The sequence below is a fragment of the Macaca mulatta genome, chromosome 19, assembly GCF_049350105.2.
Source record: "Macaca mulatta isolate MMU2019108-1 chromosome 19, T2T-MMU8v2.0, whole genome shotgun sequence".
Lineage (NCBI taxonomy): Eukaryota > Metazoa > Chordata > Mammalia > Primates > Cercopithecidae > Macaca > Macaca mulatta.
Genome location: NC_133424.1, coordinates 55,266,509 through 55,285,028, shown reverse-complemented (window position 1 = coordinate 55,285,028; position 18,520 = coordinate 55,266,509). Strand labels below are relative to the sequence as shown.

Genomic DNA, 18,520 nt, shown 5'->3' with positions numbered 1-18,520 from the left:
TGCCCACACACTTGCTCCTTCCCTGGGATCAGCCAAAAACACATCTCCCAGGGCAGCGCTGCTGCAGGTGACACCACACTGGGCGCTTTCCCCTGGTGACCTCTCTCCATCCTCATCAACTCTTTCTGTCACTGCTCCCTAAATGTCCGCCCCTGCTCCATGTGTCCTGTTCTCTGTGGCATCCTAGGCCAAGCCTAGCGCTGACACAGAACAGCAGTTGCCTAAGGGCCCATAGACTCCCTGGGAATCAGTCCGGCACCCTGTGACCTGTCTGCCCACTGCACCCCATGGGGCGAAGAGCACGTGTGATCGTCACACACAGGCACCATCCAGGATGTGGTCACCTACCCACGGTTATCTCTTGGGAAGACAGACCTCTCTTGTGTCCCTGCCGGGAGAAGAGGGTAAAATTGTTCTTTGCTTCCAGAACACAACTCACCCCCACCCGCTCTCTCAGGAGTGAGTAACGTCCCTCCAGAAAGGCTCTCTGGCGACTGCTTGTTCCTCCTCTACAGAGAGCAACTTGGCTAGGTCAAAACCCTCAGGACAGACCCCTGCGTATGTCAGCACATGGAGGGCTGAGCCCATCATGACCACAGAGTAAGTCAGGATGAATTTTTCCAGCTCTGAACCCCTGCTCTGTCCCAGGCTCCCCTTCCTGCATCTCAACGAGCCATGTTCCATGGAATTCTTGGGTAACCCCCCACTTCCTCCTACACCACCATGGGGAAGGTGTGGTAATCATAGGACAATCAGCTGGACAGAAAAAGAGGACACCAAAGATGGTCAGGAAGAAATGAGAAACCCTGAGCTCCAGCTCAGCCACCAGACCCCAGAGAGCAATAAAGTGACTGAGAACTGTCCCTTTGACCATGGGACTCACAGCTCCCACTGAGCAACCACCACAGGCCTCTCCTCCCAAGAGGCATGAGAGATTCACTCTGAACAGCTCCAGGAAGCATAGTTTCCTCTGAGACACCCAGGTCCTGAATGTCCAACCTTGGAAGCTGCAACCAAGCTAGACACAATTAGAGAAAGGAAGGGTCCCTGTCACCAGGCAACACACAACTCACCCACAGTACAATGGGGTGTCCCTGTGAAAGGGACCTGGTGCAGCTCCAGCCTCCTGCACTGAAGGGGAGAGCCAGATAGGGATGAAAGAGGGCAAAGGACGTGAATGTGCACCCAAACCCAGAGCCATGGGGACAGCAGGAGGCTGAGGCCCAGGACTGTGTTTGCCCAACCTACAGGGTATGTGTGTGATTGTGTGTGTCTGTGTGTGTCTCTTTTGTGTATGTGTTTGTGTTTCTGCACATAGTGTGCGTCGAGGTTTGGTGACAGACTCACCGCTGAAAAAGACAGAGGCCTCCACAATTCCCAGGGACTTGACACACAGACAAAAGGAAAAAGACAAGGAGGGACAAGGAGGCAAGACTGAGAGGGGAGGGGACAGAGACGTGTCCTGGGCACATACCCCACCCATGAGCCTGAGAAGTGCTCCTGCCCCGGGAAGAGGCTCAGCACAGAAGGAGGAAGGACAGCACAGCTGACAGTTGTGCTCAGAAAGTTTCTGGATCCCAGGCTCATCTCCACAGAGGAGAACACGCAGGCAGCAAAGGCCATGGGGCCCCTCTCAGCCCCTCCCTGCACACTGCACATCACCTGGAAGGATCTCCTGCTCACAGGTGAGGAGAGAACTTCCTGGGAGAGGACAGGAGGAGGAAGCAGAATGATTGGATGGGGTTTCCTGGAGAGGATGACGTTCTAAGAAATAAAAGAAGCCAGCACTTTGGGAGGGTGAGGTGGGTGGATTGTGAATTCAGGAGTTCAAGACCAGTCCGGTCAACACAGTGAAGCCCAGTCTCTACTAAAAATACCAAAAATTAACCAGGTGTGGTGGTGTGCTCCTGTAATCCTAGCTACTTGGGAGGCTGAGGCAGGAAATTTGCATGAACCTAGGAGGCAGAGATTGTAGTGAGCCGAGATCACGCCACTGCACGCCAGCCTGGGCGACAGTACGAGATTCCGTCTCAAAAAAAAAAAAAAAAGAAAGAAAGAAAGAAAGAAAGAAGAAACAGAAAACAGGAAAGAAGACTCTGTTGTAGCCTGGATAGAGGAAAATACACCAGAGAGGGACAGGGGTTAAAACAGGAAAATCACATTGAACCGGAATTGGTAAGAGGTAGGAAAATTTCAAGTGTTCTGTTTTCCTGGTTAATCAGCACTGGACACCACATTTTGTAAAGTGATAATAATAACTATTATCAGATGACACTTCAAATGAAAATATAAGCAGGGCATGAAACACTGTCCCCAGCAAAAAACCTCAACAATTGGGGAAAGAAAAAAGAAACAACCTAGGCATGGAGTGCCCTGGGAACTCTCACATCTCCAGAAGTCTGCAGCCTGTCCCAGGCACTGGGGTGCAACCAAGATCACAAAAGTCACTGTCCTCATGGAGCTCACACTGTCGTGGGGAGGAAGACAGACATGCAAAGAGATCTAGAATGTGAGGTCAGGTGTTGATAAGAGCTCCGGAGGGAGCAGAGCAGGGAAAGGTCAGAAAAGGAAGACCCAGGGTCTCTGACGGAAGTATCAGGAAAGAAGTCTAAGGATGCCCTGATGTGAGCAGGACCTGAGGGTGTTGTGGAGGGAGCCATGAAGATCCCTGGGGAAGAGGATTCCAAACAAAAATGCCAAGGTCAGAAGGGTTGAAGGAATGGGGGTCATGCTGCTGACCTTCACCCAGTAGGACAGTAGGACACACACACACACACAAACACACACACACACAAAGGGGTGTGTGTGTGTGTCCTACTGTCCTACTGGGGTATGTGTGTATCTTCAAGGCTGATGATAGACGAAATCTTCTCAGGACCCAGGGCCCAATGCTTTCACCTCCATACATAGGTCTCAATATTGACTGATGCTCTCTCCACCTCCTAGCATCACTTTTAATCTTCTGGAACCCGACCACCACTGCTCAAGTCACGATTGAAGCCCAGCCAACCAAAGTTTCCGAGGGGAAGGATGTTCTTCTACTTGTCCACAATTTGCCCCAGAATCTTACTGGCTACATCTGGTACAAAGGGCAAATAATGGACCACCACCATTACATTACATCATATGTGATAGACACTGAAACAATTATATTTGGGCCTGCATACAATGAACGAGAAACAGTATATTCCAATGCATCCCTGCTGATCCAGAATGTCACCAAGAATGACACAGGATCCTACACCATACAAATCATAAAGCGAGGTGATAGGACTGAAGGAGTAACTGGACATTACACCTTATACCGTGAGTGATTCCACATGATCCCTGGGTGTTGGGGGTTGGGAGTCACTTCTACTTTGCACACACAGGATTGTCAGGCCTAGACTGTGCCTGTGTCCCTCTCTGTGTTATGTCCCATGTTGAGGTTTGGCATTTAGTGCAGGCCACACACAGAGGAGACAAACTTCAGCAGATCAGAATTCCTTTCCTGCCTCCAGACCCTGCAGACACTTGCTGCACAGGAAGGACAGTCTGATGGGGGTGGGGGGTGCTCAGCAGGAGGAGATCAGCCTCAGCCAAGCACCTCATGCCCTCTTCATAAACTTGACCCTGAGAAACACCCTGGAGAACTGAGTAGGGCTTTGCCTAAGAGGCCCCTTGAGATACTCTCAGAGAAGCTTAGTCCTAGAAACCTCAACCCCAGAACCCTGTCCCTAAATCCTTACTCCAGATAAAGCTGAGGAACCTGTGCCAGGGGTGGGTTGTGGCAGGGCTTACTGGGACCAAGGATTTACCAGCTGTCTGAGGACTGTGTCTCCTGGAGCTGCTCACCAGCCAGGGCTCAGCCCTCAGAGCCTCATCTAGGCAAGGACAGAGCTTTCTTCACCGGAGACTCAGAGTGGAGAGGACAGAAAGACAAGCTTTGTAGGCCATCAGTCAACTGCCTTGTGAGGCTTAGGACACTGCATAGAAAGTCTAATGTCCCCAGAAGCAGAAACAGAAGAGAGAAAATGTACCTGGCAGCAGCTTGTCCAGAGTTCTGACCTAAAGTTGCTCTCTCATGGAAGTGAATAATAATAAATGCTGTTTGTGTGAATACCTCCACTGTGCCAAGCATTAGGTTAGGTGACTGTGAATAATTTAAAATTTATTCACAGATAGCACGAAAAACCACAGTACATTTGCCATTTCGCTTTTATGACTGAGAGAAAACTGAGGCACAGGAAGGCACAGTCACTGAACCAGAGTCACACAAACACAAAAGGCAGATCAGGGTCACATGAGGTCTGTCTGCAGCCACAGGCCCATCCTCTCCTCCACCAGAAGTGATGAATTACTGGGATCCATGGGTCCCATAGTCATTCATTGGCTCAAATCCTCTCTTCTTGGGCATCCAAACCTCAGAGGAGTGAGAGCAAATGGTCAGCTGATTAGTCTGTTCTCCAGAACTAAATCACCTGTCTCAACTGTCAGAGTCAGTGCAAAAAATGTCCAGGCGTCCCCCTCAGATCTTAACCCCTATCAGTGAACCTGAAATCCTGTTTCCCAAAGTGTCCATGTCACTGGCATGACAAGATAAAGGAGAGGAGCTTGTTTTCATTCCCCACTCACACCCCACACCAACACGGGCCCAGTGAGAGACACACACTCAGGTGCTCTCACATAACAAATGAAGGAATTGAATGAAGAAATGAGTGATCCATAACCTCTTTAGAGACTGGATCTCAGATATAGAATACTAGGAGGTTCTAGCCACACCTGTCCCTTCTCCTTCAGAGGCTGACGCCCTTGTTTCATCCCCTGACAACCTCTTGCCATTAAAGACACCCCACCTCATGTAACTCTGAAGCTCCTTGGGCACTGGAGGGTTTTCAGGGTTGCTTGGTCCTGGACTGTGGAAATGGGGACACCTAGTCCCGGGGGTCTCTGAAGTCACTGTAGCCCCCACTGTTCACTGCCATGCTGTCTCTGCCTCGCTCTGCTTCTCTGTGTCCCTCATCTTTCTCCCACTTCATTCTAACTGGCAAGCCCTGTCCTGCACAGCTTCTTCCTCCACCCCTAGGCCTTCCCCAGACACTCCCTCTAACTAGGCTGACTGTTCTGCTCCCTTCCTGCTAACACTGTGGAATGGCCCACCTCCCAGGAAATGGGAAAGGCACAGAAATCACCTGGAATTGCCACTACTGCCAGGCTTCATCTTGAGCCAGTGTCCCCAGGTCACTAAGAGAATAAGCTTCTACTGTATCCCCACCCAGGGCTCTTTCCCTTTGTGAGGCTGTTCTGTGGACAAGACCATGGAACATGGATAGACATCTCCTCCATCCACTCTTACAATTCCCGGACAAGTTCTTCTGGCCTCCTGCACAAACAAAACCAATTTATCCAGATGGTGATTTGCAGTAAAGAAAGATTTTAATGACTCCAAGTCTGCCAAACAGGAGGATGGAGGTTTATTATTACACAAATCAGCTTCCGTAGTGGATCAGGGGTTAGAGATTTTAAAGGATAGTTTCAGGGGCACAGGATAAAAAATGGGTACTGCTGATTGTTTGAGGATGGAATCATGCGGGCGGCGGGAAATGATCTGTTTGCGCTTGAATCTGACTCTAGATGGGGACCACGTGACTGGGTGAGTCATTAGTCATGGGTATGGATGAGATCAGCGGGTTGCCAGAATGCAAAGAATGAGAAACATCTCAAAGGACCAATCTCACTTTCTATAATAGTGATGTTATCTATAGCAGCAATTAGTTACAAATTTTGTAAACTCTGACCAAATGACATTTAAGCAGTAAGAGATTATAGAAACTGTGCCTACATTTTAGCAGAATTCAGTTCTCTCCTATAACCTTAGTCTCATGGTCTTTCACCAGTTTTACAAAGGCAATCCCTGGGCAAAGTAAGGGTATTAGTTTTATGGATGAAATACCTTTCTTCCTTCAAAATTAAAGCATAAACTAAATTCCTCCCATGGTTAGCCTGGCCTATGTCCAGGAATGAGTGAGGACAGCCAGCCTGAGACTAGATGCCAGATGGAGTCAGCCATGCTAGTTTGCTGTCACTGTTGTAATCTTTGCACTGACTCGCCAGGGTGTCATAGGCTGGACAGGCCTGCTGTTTCCCAAGCCCATGGGCTGATTTCACCCATTTCATTCGTGACTCCATCCTCAACCTTCTATGGAGCTCACATTCTCCAGCCACTTCCTAGAGACTTCTGGTTTCTTGTCAGGCATATAACAAGCTTCAAATTTGTCACTCTCTTTTAAGAGTAAGTAAAAAGCTGAACAAACTCAAAAGTCAACAACTCTTTAAAATCCCTCAGAGATGGCCAGTCACAGTGGCTCACGCCTGTAATCCCAGCACTTTGGGAGGCTGAGGTGGGTGGATCACGATGTCTGGAGATCATGACCATCCTGGCTAACATGGTGAAACCCCGTCTGCATTAAAAATACAAAAAAATTAGCCTAGTGTGTTTCCGGGCACCTGTAGTTCCAGCTCCTCTGGAGGCTGAGACAAGAGAATGGCATGAACCTGGGAGGCAGAGCTTGCAGTGAGCTAAGATCGTGCCACTGCACTCCAGCCTGGGCAACAGAGCGAGACTCCACCTCAGATATAAAAAAAAGAAAAGTTCTGTTAGAGAAATGAAGAATGCTTTTGATGCTTTCTGGTAGAATGCACACAGCTGAGGAAAGAATCCCTAACTTGAGGATGTTTCAATAGAAACTTCCAAAACTGAAACAGGAAAGTTCAAAAAGAGTGATGAAAAAAAAGTGGAACAACATATTCAACTTCATATGTAACATTTTGTATTGACAATTGCAATTTTTAAATGTTGTAGTTGTGGGACAACTACCAAGGCTGTAACACACACGTAATGGGAATACTGGTGGTTTTGGGGACCTGTTGGTGGTGGCCAGGTGGGTGCTATCTGGTGGTTTTACTGTCTGTGGCACATATGATTGTTTCCTCATGATGATGCCATTTTCATAAGTTGGGGTTCTTCGTGTGGGAGGCACATGAGCCATTGGCGTCTCACTTGGACTCTTCCTAATTCACACAAACTGAAACTCGAGTTGTATTTCCTGAGGTTGAGAGAAAATGAAGAAAGCATTTCACATACCGGTTTTGGGCTCTTCCCCATTTTTCCTAACTCTGCACAGAAATTAGAAACAGGAAGCTCTTTCTATATTTACTAACATAACACTCATCACTTCTTTTAATTCAGCATTATTCCTCCCTTTAAGTAATTGACACACTGACCAGTTCTGTCCTTTTAACGGGACTCTCTCTACTAAAGGACTTGCTAATTTCAAATCATCTTTGGCATCTTTCTTTGAGCATGTAATCCTGCTGGAATTCATGGCACACCTAAAATTTAATTGGTTATCAAGACAAATACTACTATCAGCAATTGATCTTAGATGTTTGGACTATCAGTAAAACTTTCCACTTATGACAACATTTTAATGTTTCCCCCAAATCTTTTCTTGTTTTGTTACTAGAGTCAGAACATAACATGAGTTCTAAACTCCTGACAACATTTTATGCAAAAATTACAGTATTACAAATTGAGCATCCCAAATCCAGAAATCCAAAATCTGAAATGCTCCAAATTCCAACACTTCCGACCACTGATGTGATGCTAGAAAGAAGTGCTCACTGGAGCATTTTGGATTTTAAATTTTTCAGAGGTAGGTTGCTAAACCAGTATATCTACTGCAAATATTACAAAATAAAAAAAAGTTAGAAATCCAAAACACTTGGTTTTAAGCTTTCTGCATATGGAACACTTTATCTGTATGAACTATAGGCATGAAGCTGTACTGGAGATCTCCTGAACCTCTTCATCCTGCGTAACTGAAACCGCACACCCACGGAACAATGCCCTATTCCCCCGACCCCAGCTCCTGGAAACTATTATTCTACTCTCCGATTCATTCTGGAATCCACTGAGATGAGGTACATAGAGTAGTCAAACTCACAGAATCAGAGAGTAGAATGTCTAATGAGAGAAAGTATCTGCAAAACTTCTTCCCAAATATTGGTCTAATAGCCACCAAACCCGTGTGGTCCATGAGGGCCAGATTTCCGTCATCACTTCAAGTTCGGCCTTTCCACCAATCAGTTCTGCATTTGCAAACATCCACATGTATTTCTAGAAAGATACACATGGTAATCACCTGCCCTCTACAGGGGGAAGGGAACATCATGGATACAGGACAGGGAACGTGGTCTTGGTCCAAAGCTATCAGCTCTTGCCTGTCGCCTTCACTTTTTGTAGGTCATCCCATGGACTCTGCTCTATCTTTAGAGATCACTGGCTCAAGTCAGTTCACTATGAGACAGCTGGGAATACTGCCCCAACTTGTGGCTCCACTGCCTGATGACTGAACTGACCTACAGGCTTGACTCTGGTCTCCCCTGTGTTATTTCTGCTGAAGTACACAATCACAGGCCAGGCTTCCCAGTACCCAAAGGGTTTAAGGACAATGGGAAGTTCCATCATCTATCTCTAGGATGTCCTTGGAAAGGGAAAGTGCAGAGAAAGCATACCTTGGGGGACAAAGTAAGACTGAAACTAAGAAGATTCCAGTACTGCATGCTCCAGGTGAGGACCCCAAGGTGGGCTAGGCAGGCAGTTGGAGAGGGAGGGACTCAGAGAGGCACCAGGGGCTGTGACTGCTGGTCCCATATCTTTCCATGACCCAATGCTGCTGTTCAATTCACACTTGAGAAAGTCTGTGCTTCTCCCACATAAAGCAGGCAGCCTCACAATCTCTGAGCCCTCAGATTGCCTTGCATCTGTCTTGTAACACATAGTCCTGCCATGGGCTTTTAAGGACTGGGGTAGGCTGAGAGGTGGGAAAGGCTATCTCTGATTGAAAAATGTCTTTGGTGGAATCAAAGGTGCCACATAGTGCAATCTTCTCTCTGTTATCTGCACAGTGGAGACTCCCAAGCCCTACATCTCCAGCAGCAACTTAAACCCCAGGGAGGCCGCGGAGACTGTGATCTTATCCTGTGATCCTGACACTCAGGACGTAAGCTACTTGTGGTGGATAAATGGACACAGCCTCCGTAACAGTCGCACATTGCAGCTGTCCAAAAACAACAGGATCCTCATTCTATTTGTTGTCACAAAGGATACTACAGGACCCTATGAATGTGAAATGAAGAACCCAGTGAGTTCCAGCCGCAGTGACCCAGTCACCCTGAATCTCCTCTGTGAGTATCTTCTGTTCCTCTGTGAGCCAGGCTGCCATCCCAAATACACATGGGCAAAGGCCAGGCCTCTCAGTCCCTCTCAGGTGCAAGTACAGAGACTTTTACCCCTGGACATCAAAGCTGGCCATGACTACTAAGAGTAGGCTTATACTTGATCAACAGTGGGAGAGAAAAGGCTACTCCTGTCATGGGAGAATCAGGTTCCACAGCTTATGATAGGAAAAACAGGTGAGTGCCTCAGGCTCCAGACCAGTGAACACAGCAGGGATTTGGCTGGGACTTTAATGTTGTGACTTAGCTCACAGGGTCACTGTGGCCCTTCCACAGACCTGGATTTTCCCTTCCCTTTGACAACATCAGCTGTGACTTTATTCTCTTTGCTCCAGATGGCCTGGATGCCCCCACCATTTCTTCTTCATACACCTATTACCATACAGGGGAAGTCCTCAAGCTCTCCTGTCTCACAGACTCTCACCCACTGGCAAAGCATTCTTGGCTGATTGATGGGAAGTTCCAGCAATCAGCACAAGTCTTCTTTATGCCCCAAATCACTAAAACATATAGAAGGTGCTATATCTGGTTCATCCATAACTCAGCCACTGGTGGAACAAATCTCATAATCAAGAGGATCATAGTCTCTGGTAAGTGGATCCCTGGAGCATTGGCAATATGTTTTCCAGTGAAGCCTATATGGCTATCAGGGAAGAGCCGTGTGTCCTCTGCAAAGGGAGAGGGAAAATCAAAATCCCAGGACAGGTAATATGTTTCTGCTTCAAAACCACCAGCTTTTGCCTGTAACCTTCACTCATTCTAGATCATTCTTTAGAGTATGCACTAACAATGAACAATGTGAATTCAGAAAGAATTTCCATTCACATTAACATCAAAAAGAATAAAATATTTTGGAATAAGTTTAACCAAAAAGGTCAAAGGGTTATACCCTGAAAACTACAAAATATTACTGAAAGAAATTAAAGACAACATCAAGATATGGAAAGACATTTCATTTTCACGGATTGGAAGAATCAATATTGTTAGGAAAGCAATACTACCCAAAGTGAGCTCCAGATTCAACACAACTCCTACCAGAATCCCAGTAACATTTTTTGCAGAAGTACAAAAATCTGTCCTAAATCTGACCTGACAGGCTCTTATTAATGATGGCCACAAGAGAGACACTGAGAAAAAGATGCAACCATGAAAAGTTGTAAACTTTTGATGACATAGAAAATAGCAATTAACCTCTCTCACATACCAAAGCCTTCAAAAATATATGAGTGCAGCATGGCCAGTATGGAATTGCCCAAAAACTAATCACAAAGCTAGAAATGTGGTGAGAGAAAAAAAAAAAAAGAGCAAGAATTTATTTGGCTTATCACCTCCCACTTTGGCGTACTAATCTGATGCTGAAAAGAAATGTTCACTGGAGCATTTCAGATTTTGAAACCTTCAGATTTGGAATGCTAAACCAGTAACTGCACGACAAATATTTCAGAATCAAGAAATGTCAGAAATTCAAAACACTTTTTATCCTAAGTCTTATGCATAAGAAATACTCAGTCTGTGTGAACTATAGGCATCCAGCTCTACAGCAGATCTCTAGAACCTCCCCATCTGGCATAACTGAAACTGCACTCACATGAAAAACTTCTGATTCTCCCCACTCCCAGTTTCTGGCAACCAACAGTCTCTTCTCAGATTCACTCTGGAATCCACTTACATGATGTCCCTAGAGTAGTCAAACCCATGGAATCAGAGAGTAGAGGGTCCAGTGAAAGAAAATATTCAAAACTTCTCCCCAAATTTGTCTCATATCCATCCAACACACATGGTCCATGAGGACCAGATTTCCAGCAGTTCATTCCTACCCTTTCCACCAGTCGGTTCTGCATTAGCAAATGTCAACATGTGTTTCTGGAAAGATCCGCATAGTCTTCACCTGTCCTCTGCAGAAGGAGAGGAAACTTAAAGAACCCAAAACAGGGAACATGGTTCTGCTCCCAAGCCACCAGCTCCTGCCTGACGCCTTCACTCTTTCTAGATCACTCCTTGCACTCTGCTCTATCTTTGGAGGTCACTGGAACAAGTAAGTCATCATGAAACACCTGCAGAAAACTGCCCCACCTTGTGCCTCCACTGCCTGATGACTGAACTGACCTCCAGGCTTGACTCTGGTCTCCCCTGTCTTATTTCTGCTGAAACACCCAGTCCCAGGCCAGGCTGCTCAGTATCTTCAGGGTTTCAGGACAATGGGAAGTCCCATTATTACTCATCTCTAGAATATCCTTGGAAATGGAAACTGCAGAGAAATCACATCTAGGGGGGCAAAGTAGGATGGAATTTGGAAGGGGCCCAGCAGTTGCACATTGCAGGTAAGGAACCCAAGGTGAGCCAGCCAGTCAGCTGATTAGAGAGGGACTGGGAGGGGTACCTGGGCCTGTGACTCCCACTGATGTGTGTGTCTGTGACCCAACACTGCTGCTCAATTCACACTTGAGAAAGTCTGTGCTTCCCTAAGACAGAGCAGGCGGCCTCACAGTCTTTGAGTCCTTAGATCATCATGCATGTGTCTTGTGACACATGCCCCAGCTATTGACTTTCAAGGACTCAGGAGGGCTGAGAGGTGGGAGATGCCAACTCTGATTGAAGGATGTCTGTGGAGGAATCAAAGGTGCCACACCGCACAATCTTCTCTCTGCTGTCCACACAGTAGAGCTGCCCAAGCCCTACATCACCAGCAACAGCATCAACCCCATTAAGAATAAGAATGCTGTAGCCTTAACTTGTGAACCTAAGACTCAGGACTACACCTACATGTGGTGGGTAAATGGTCAGAGACTTCCGGTCAGTCCCAGGCTAAAGTAACCAGGTAAAAACAGGATCCTCATTCTACCCAATGTCACAGGAAATGACACAGGACCCTATGAATGTGAAATATGGGACCGAGTTGGTAGCATCTGCAGTGACCCAGTCACCCTGGATGTCCTCTGTATCTTTGTTTCCTCTGTGGGCCAGGCCACCAGCTTAAATCCAAACGACCAAAGACCAGACATCTCAGTCTGTCTCAAGTCCACTTACAGACAATTTTGTTTCTGGACACCCGAGGGGAACATGACTCCCTGCCCTGGGAAAACCTGGGTAGGCACAGCCTTAACCAAGAATATAAGGGGAAGGGATGCTTTTGTCATGGGAGACTTGGGGTCTACAGCCTGTGATGGGAGAAACTGGTGAATACCTCAGGCCTTGGCTCAGTGAACACAGAAGGGGTTTGGCTGGGACTTGAGGGTGTGTCTAGGCTCAGGGGGACACTGTGTCAATTTTAGAGACCAGGAGCATCCCCTCTTCCCTTGGACGACATCACCTGTGGCTTTATTCCCTTTACTCCAGATGGTCCAGACATCCCCAGCATTTTCCCTTCATTGACCGACTACAGTTCAGGACAAAACCTCTACTTGTCATGCTTCGCGGACTCTAATCCACCGGCAGAGTATACTTGGACGATAAATGGGACGTTTCTGCAAACAGGACCAAGGATCTATATCCCCCAAATTACTACAAAGCATAGCGGGCTCTATCGTTGCTCTGTTCGTAACTCAGCCACTGGCAGCGAACGTTCCACATTCAAGAGGATCAGAGTCTCTGGTAAGTGGATATCCGCATCATTGGCAATAGGGTTTTAGGTGGAGTCTATCTGGCTTTCAGAGAAGAGTCAGGAAAACATTTTTATTCCCAGTCTGTGTCCCATGGGCAGAAGCAAATCCTAAATTCTCCTTTTGAACCCTCCCAAATTGTCTCTACAGACTCTCTTCTCCTTGTTTTCCTGTTTTCTCATGGCTGACGTTGCGTCCAGTCTGACAAGGGTAGGGAGGGGGCTTTGTCAGCCCTGAGCCCTATGTGGTGGAAGAGGCTTCACAGAGGGACAAGAAGGAGAGTCCTCAAGATCAAGTTGCTTCTTGCTGTCAGCAACACATCCCTGTCCACCACGTCTTCTTTTTCTTTTACCTACTCCATGAGCTACAGGGAACATCTGAGGTTTTGAAACAAGCTCACATTTTTCCCCCAAGTGAGAGGAGGAAGCCCCTTGGATGAGGGAGGAGCAGCTCTGACTGCTCCCTTCTCTGCTCCGGGCTTTTCTGATGACTGACCCTGCCTGACTCCACCTGGGGTGAGACCAGAATGTATGGAGAAAGAGTCCTGGTGGCCTGTTCTGAATTCGGCTAAATCGAGCTGCCAGTTGAAGTGAAGCCTAGGCTGCAGGGAAATAAGAAGAGAGGGAGCCTCGGGACAGACTCTTGAGCTGTGTCCTGGCTCTGAAGTCACCGGCTGTATGAGGCTGTGGGCACTGCATGTGGGACACAGCACAGAGGACAGTGAGTGATGCACACTTGAATAAATAGGGAGATTCACCTCTGGGGCTCTGCATGGCAGGAAAGGGGCAATGAAAAAATTGTGTATTTATAGAGTGTAAGACTACCAGGACACTTCATATGTATCTAATATTAAGACTTATCATTAACTATTTCTACGTGTGCAATTTAGTGTTGTGTAACCATCACACTATCTGGAAGTAATCATCACACTATCCATTTCCAGAACTTTTTCCTTTTACCATATTAAACCTCTGTACCCTATAAACAGTAACTCTCACTTCTTCTCCCCCTATCTCTTAGCACATACCATTCTACTTTCTGTCTCTATGTAACTGGCTATTCTATCTTTTATAAATGGAATTATAGAATAATTGTCCTTCAATGTCCAGCTTATTTCAGTTAGCATAATGTCTTCAAGGTTCATCCACTTTGCATGATGTATTGGAATTGTATTCCTTGTTAAGGTTGAATAATATTTCAATGAAGAGATATACCTCATTTGCCTACCCACTTATCTTTCAGTGGACTTTTCCATTGTTTCCATTTTTTGGCTATTGTGAGTAATGCTTCTCTGAACATCAATGTGCAAATATTTGTTCAAATTTCCTTCCATTCTATAGGCAGTATGTCCAGAAGTGGAATTGCTGGATCGAATGGTAATTTATTGTTTACTTTTTTGAGGAACAGCCACACCACTTTTTACAGTGGCTATAACATTTCCCATTCCCATCAGCAATGCACTAGAGCTCCAATTTTTCCATCTATTTGAAAACACTTGTTTTGTGTTGCTGTCATTGTTGTTTATCAAAGCCATCCTAAAGTGTGTGAGGTGGTGTCACATTGTGGTTTTGATTTGGATATCTCTACGTATTCATGATGCTGAGGAACTCTGCATGGGCTTATTGGATATTTGCATATCTTCCTTGGAGAAAACTCTATTTTAATCCTTTGTTCGTTTTTTAATTGGGTTTTTGGATGTTTGCTGTTATTGACTTCTAGTTTTTCATGTATTCTGGAAATTAATTTCTTATCACACTTATAATTTGCAAATATTTTTCTCATTTCATGGGTTGCCTTTTTACTTTCTTGATAATGTTCTTCAATGTATAAAAGGTTTTGATTTTTATGAAGTCCAATTTATTCATTTTATTTGATGCCTATGCTTTTGTTGTTACAACCAAGAAATCGTTGTGAAATCCAATATCATGAAGTTTTTCTCCTGTTTTCTTCTAAGAGTTGTGTAGATTTTGCTCTTACATTTAGATCTTTGATCAATTGTGGGTTAATTTTTGTATATGATGTTAGGTAAAGGTTCCACTCATTCTTGCCCTTGGATATCCAGCTTTTCCAATATCATTCAGTGAGAACACTGTCCTTTCCCCATTGAACGATCTTGGCACACTCTATGAAAATCATTTGGCCATATATGCAAGTATTTCTTTCTTGGGCTCTCTGTTCTATCTTATTAATTTCTATGTCCTCCTTTATGCCAGTACCACACTGTATTGGTTACTGGGGCTTTGTAGTAAATGCTGACATCAGGAAGTGTGAGTCCTCCAGCCTCATTCTTCCCCTTCAAAGTTGTTTGTCTCTTAGAGTCATAAGATTCAATATAAATTTTAGGACGGATTTTTCTTTTACTGCAAAAATGTCACTGAGATTCTGATAGGAATTGTATTGAATCTGCAGCTCATTTTGGGTGGCATTGTCCTCCTGACAATAGTGAGTCTTCTAATTCATGAAAACAAAATGTCTCTCGTTTTATTGATGTCAACATTAAGCAATATTTTATGGATTTCAGGTATAATCATTTCACCTCTTTGGTTAAACTTATTGCTAAATATTTTAATCTTTTTGATGTTAATACAAATTGAAATTTTTTTCCTAATTTCCCTTCAGATTGTTCATGGTTAATGTGTTGAAATACAACTGATGTTTGAATGTTGATTTTGTATTGTGCAACATTACTGAATTCATTTATTAATTCTAATAGGTTTGTTCCATCTTTAGGATTTTCTACATATAAGTTCAAGTTATCTTCAAACAGAAATAATTTTACTCCTTTCTTCCAATTTGAATGTCTTTTTAAAAATTCTTGCCTATTTTCCTGACTAGACAATTCAATACTACATTGAATAGAAGTGTCAAAAGCAGCATCCTTGTCTTGTTCCTGCTCATACAGGGAAAGCTTTCAGTCTTTCTCCATTGCATATGATGTTAGCATTGGGTTTTTCACATATTACGTTTATGTTGAGGTGGTTTCCTTCCATTCTTAGTTAGAATGCTTTTATTATGAAAAAATACTGAATTTCATCAAATGCTTTTATTGATTCAATCTTATTACTGATTATAGTTCTATTCATATTTTTGTGTTTTTCTAGGTATTTATCTATTTCATCTAGGTTACCCAATGTATTGGAATACAAATATTTACAGTACTTTCATAATCATTGTTTCATTAGAATTGGTAGTAATCACTTAATTTTCTTTTTTGTTTTTCTTTTTCTTTACCTTCCTTTTTTTTTTTTTTTTTTTTTTTTTTTTAGAGAGAGAGAGACCGCCTCTCACTTGGTAGGCCAGCCCAGGCTGATATATAGTGGCGTGATTGTGGCTTACTGCAGCCTCAACCTCCTGGTTTCAAGCAATTCTCCTTCTTCAGCCTCCCAAAATACTAGGACTACAGATGCATGCCTCCATGCCCAGCTAATTGGTTTTTAAATTTTTTTTGTAGAGGGAGGGTCTCCCCAGGTTACCTATGCTGGTCCAAACACCTGGCCTCAAGAAATCCTCCCATTGTGACCTTCCAAAGTGCTAGGATTAAAAGATGACCCACCATGCTCGGACTCCATTTTCATTTCTGATTTTAGTAATTTTAATCTTCTCTCTTCTTTTCTTACTCAGTCTAGTTAATGGTCATCAATTTTGTTGATTTTACTTTGAAGAATCAACTTTGGTTTCATTTATTTCCTCTATTCTTCTTCCATTTTCCATTTTATTTTTATCCACTCTAATCCGTATTGTGTCCTTCAATCACTGTGCTTGGGTTTAGTTTGTTCTTCTTTCATATCCTGAAGTATGAGAGAGCTTGTTTCATACCATTCTTTTAAAGGTTTATTGCAGTTAATGAAACAAGATGCCAAACACAGACGAACCAATGTCAGCGCTATATTACTACCATCATCATTAGCCTTGAGGTCAAATAGTCCGAGAATCAAATCTCAGATCCACCTATTACTAGCCATATGACACCAGGAGAGATTTTACACTACTCTAAGCTTGTGTCTTTTCACTGGCAAAATGGAAATAATGTCTACCTGACAGGGTTACTGTGTGAATTAAATGAGGTACAGGTAAAGTATTTAGCACAGGACCTGGCACATAGCACGTGCCCCTCAACAGTACCCATTTCCATATATATAGAGAAAAAGAAGTACCACATAAAAAACACTAGGACATGGCTACTGACTACTTGTGGGAGAGAAAGGAAAAAAGCTAAGTGCAAAGAATCAAGCCTCGTATGTTACTTTTTACCAACTGAGATGTATCCATTTTGGGATTGGACATTTGAGATAATTTATCATGGAAGACACCTGTGAGGGAATGTGGGGCAGGCATGAAGGTAGTATGGGAGAACCCACAGACCACTATGCAGAGCTGACTCCTGTGTAAAAGAAAGAGAAAGAAGTTTTAGGTTTCAATGCAGTTCTAAGAGAGTTTTTGCAAGGCTGATGGGAAATCCTCCAATCAGTCACCCATTAAAGTTAAAGAGAGCCTCAGAGAACTAGGCTTGCTTTCACGCCCTTGCTGGGAGCCTGTGGGAAGGAAGCTTTCTGTGCAAAGGAGGTGGTGAATTTGAAATGCACTGACCTGGGCCTTCTGTCAATCAGGTCCCTGCCATGGACACCTGGTAGGGTCTCATTGATGGCTGCCACAGCAGACACACTCAGAAAAAGATGCAACCATGAAAAGGTGGAAAGGTCTAAAGTTGTAATGACATAGAAAATAGTAATCAGCCTTTCTCACATCTGAAAGTTTTCTGAAATATCTGAGTGCAGTAGAGAATTGACAGAGGACTGAACACCAACCTAGAAATATGGCGAGAGGGGAAAAAAACTGCAAGAATACAATCATCTCCCATCAACTTTCCAACAGAAGCAATGTATTCCTTGAAGAAACAATTATAGAATACCTCATGTTACATCCTTGTTCCTGAGGCTCCCCCCGTAAAATAACATCAAGTCCCTTCCTTTTTTTTTTTTTTTTTCTTTTCTTTCCATGACAGCTCGTTCAGGAATAGGACGTCCATCCTGGCATTAATCCGATGTAGCAGCCGTGATGTCATTTCTGTATTTCGGGAAGACTGGCAGGTATGATGGCCTTTTCTCTTGTCCTATTTCCTGAAGGGCTGACTGCCATGCTTGGGAGAGGGAGAAGACTTATTTGCCTGTATCTGGAACTGGATCTTCTTCCTCCACCAAACTCCTGCTTCTCAACACTAATTCCTGCAGTTCCCTTTCTCCCTGGCCTTTATGCTCCCTGTACCCCACTGTCTTTTAGAGATAATTATCTCCAGCCTCTGCTTGTTCAAATGAGAAACACAATTTCACATTGTGAAACCCTCTTCATTATTTTTCACGTCTGTCAATAGTGTAATTCTCTCCATTCCCATAAAGCTCAACCACTTCTCAAAGTGCAGCTTGACTTTTTGCCCCCAGACTTTGAAAACTTCCTTGCACAGGACTGCCTCATTACCTTTCTAAAATCTAGTTAATTCACTTAATCAGGAATCTCCAGGCATCTACTCTAGCCTATTTGGTAAGTTCACATTTCTTCTGTTTACTAATCTTTCTCACTTCCTTTACCTCTACTTCCTAGTATAATTCCTCCATCCTAATTAGAACTGTCTTCCTACACATCTCTGC

General features: G+C 44.4%; 1 pseudogene; it reads left to right on the top strand.

The window, feature by feature from the left end:
- Positions 1-1,552: 1,552 nt before the first annotated feature.
- LOC144337521 (pregnancy-specific beta-1-glycoprotein 7-like) lies at positions 1,553-17,402 on the top strand (annotated as a pseudogene).
- Positions 17,403-18,520: the final 1,118 nt, after the last annotated feature.